A 3198-nucleotide genomic window follows, 5' to 3' on the forward strand; every position below is an offset into this window, starting at 1 on the left:
TAACTATGTGGGTCAGGAAAGCATCTACTACAGAAAGAAAAGAAATACTAATGGGATCTTTCTGCAACTCAATCATATTTAACCTTGGAAACTGCACTGATGAATTTGGATTCTCTAAACGTGTAAACTCACCCGTGTGCTGGAAAAGATTGACGAGCAGCTGCTCAGTGCAGAGTCAGTCTCCTCAAACACTTACCACCAATCTCTCTTCCTAAAACTTTTCTGTCACTTTCAAAGAGCACCACTTGGGACATACTGAAAATTACCTGAAACTTTTAAACAAAGAGGATCTAAACCCTCTTCCTTCTCCTTACCGATATGTCAGACTTGTTTGAGAGCTTGTCATACAAGGAATAATGAGACAGCAGATTTTTTGAGGTGCAACTGTCAGCTGGGAAAAATTATTAATAGATAGAAACAGTGAGAATGTGTGTGGAACTGAAACTAACACCAAGGCTTCCCATAGCACAAACATGCTGCACACGTGTGACTTTGTCCTCTGGTGACAACATTACATCAACCCTCTGCCTTTTGCAGGTCCTGCCTGATCTATGGTTTGAAGTAGTATTTGAGTGGCATGACTTCTATCAATTTTTTATGTAGCAATGCAGTATTCCTCCTCACTAGATTCATATATTGAGGGAAGAAAAAAGATCATTAGTAAATAGGTCACTCTACTGAGATTCAAATGCCTGCAGGCTTCCATTTGCTTAGGCTGAGACTTCTCAGGAAAAAGAAGGTACAATATGGAATGACATCTTCTAGCAGGAATGCCAGGCTTTTTACAGACCACAGTCTGGGATGCCTCTGGTGCAATACAAGATTTGACTCTGGCAAATTATTCCCTGATGGCCAATTGCATTGAAATAACTCCAGATAAAATATTCCTTTTTATGTTATTTTGCTTCCTTTAAATCAGAAAGCTTCCACTAATCAAAACAGAAATTCCCTCAAAGAGATGAATCAGCTGGTAATGAGGTATTCCTTCTTGTATTACCCTGTGTAAGAAGGTTTTTGTAGATCTAGTTCAATCTGTCACCTGGGAAAGCAGCATCCAAGGTAGCAGCTGTAGGATCCCTTGCTGCTTGGCCAGGACTGACCATGCAATTGCTCACTAAAGGAACAGCTCAATTTTTTTAAATGTATCAACATGACTTGTTGTTACCATCTCTTGTATTAGCAAACACCATTTCAATCATATCTCTGTGTAACCCATGCATTATATTCCACTGCAGAACCAAGCAGGGCATGAAGGAAGGTGTAGTATCAGTGAAAATTACCTAGTTGAACACATTTCATTTCCCAAATACATACACAAAGCACAATGAAAACCAGTGCTGCCATCATGCTTTACTGTACCAGAGTAACTTTTTATGTGCTTCCCCTTCTGATGTTGCAGGAAAATGGTTTCCACTGCAGTAGGACAGGCTTGATTGGCACATCACTAAATATTTACAGCCATGGATGAAAAATGACCATCAGAAAATATGAAACAACCTCCCTTTATCCAATAACTGAATGTGACAGTTTCTGCAGTGATTTCAGTGAGGCGCAAAACAGGCTGTCTGCACAGAAAAGTTGACCACAAGTGCAAGTCTTCAGCAAAACTATTTCCCAATAGTATTCTGGTGTAGGGGGATAGAATATAAGAAAATAAAGATAGCGTAGAAAGTAATCTTACCCCTAAGGAGTTTCAGCTGGGCCAATTATCAAAGATTAGGAACAGGCCTGACTTTAACAGGCCACAGCTGTAACCAAGGAGAAGATGCTATAAAAGAGTGGGGTGGCTGGGTGAGAAGGGAACTGGGGTCAGTGGCTGCTTTGTGAAGAAGAAAGTGGCAGAGCTCTGAGGAGCAGCCCATGCGAAAGCATCAAGAAGGTATGAAACTTTTGTGATAGGAGACAACAGTATGGAACCCCTGCAATAAGATGGCAACATTCTGGAAGGGCCTTTTCCACTCTTTTTCTTTTGTTCTTGAACAATGTCTCCATGTGGAGAAAATTACTGCTGAACAGCCAAAGTAAATCAGAACAATTACCACAGTAAAATGTCATTTTTACATGATTCTAGATCTGGGATTATTAAGTGGCTGAAAATGCACCTATTCTCTTTTAAACCTCTCTATTTCCTCTTTCAGTTTTATGTTTCACTCATCAGAAATACAGCTTTGTACAGTGTTGCACCAAGCATAATTCATCATTGCTACTGCAGTGAAGTGACTGACTTGATTCTCATCTCAGCTGTGGGCATTTTCCTGGTGAATAAGCAAAACAAGTAGAGAAGCCCAATGGCATGAGAACACAGTAAGATTCTACACATCCAGGTTGACTAGAGCTAAGAACCAAAATATAAAAAAATTGCAGATTTTGGACAAAAATCAATACCAGCTCTTGGGAAAGTTAGTCACTATCTGAGTTTCCTTCTGCTGTTCAATCAGATCTGCTTAGAATTTGCCCTCATTGCCAGTTTATTCTCTCCACTCCAAAGTTAATTTTGACTTGCTGCTATTAGAACATTTCCTGCTACCACTGTGCACGTTCTCTGAGCCTGAGAAGTAAGAAAGCTCACAGCATCACAAAAACAGTGTTCCTCCTTCAGGTTACAGGTTGAGTCAGTTCCTGGCCATGGGACAGGACACACCTTCTGCTGTCAAACTGGCTTCAGTCTACCCTGACCACAAGCAAACATCCAGGACCAGGATTCTGTCAGGCAAAATTCCTCAGTTCTGAATCTTAGAGACACAAGTTAAATGAACCTGGGGCTAAGGAATACCAAGAGTAAACAGTACATTCCATTTCAGTTTACAGCAAAGCAGAAACCTTGCAGTTTTTGCCCAGAAGACAAAGCAGCTGAAACACAGCAGGCATTTCTCCTTGCATGTAGGAACAGACCACCCCTTGACCAATGACTATTCTGTGATTTGGAACTCATCTTCCCTAACAATAAAAACCTTAAGAGAAGACTCTTGGCAGTACTATTAATTAGGAAGACAATTCAAGACTGTAGGACTAATGTGACTTTGTTAGTGCTTCACTGTGAAGCATCATAGAAGCAATCACTTCAAAACCATCCATAGCAAGCAAAATAATGTGAAATATGCTGACTCTGCAACACAGGTCTTTTTTTGCATTGAGCAAGTTTCAGAAAAGAAAAGTTGTAAATAATTAACCAACAAAAACACAGCTCAGGCCAACAAC

The sequence above is a fragment of the Zonotrichia albicollis genome, chromosome 5, assembly GCF_047830755.1.
Source record: "Zonotrichia albicollis isolate bZonAlb1 chromosome 5, bZonAlb1.hap1, whole genome shotgun sequence".
Taxonomy (NCBI): domain Eukaryota; kingdom Metazoa; phylum Chordata; class Aves; order Passeriformes; family Passerellidae; genus Zonotrichia; species Zonotrichia albicollis.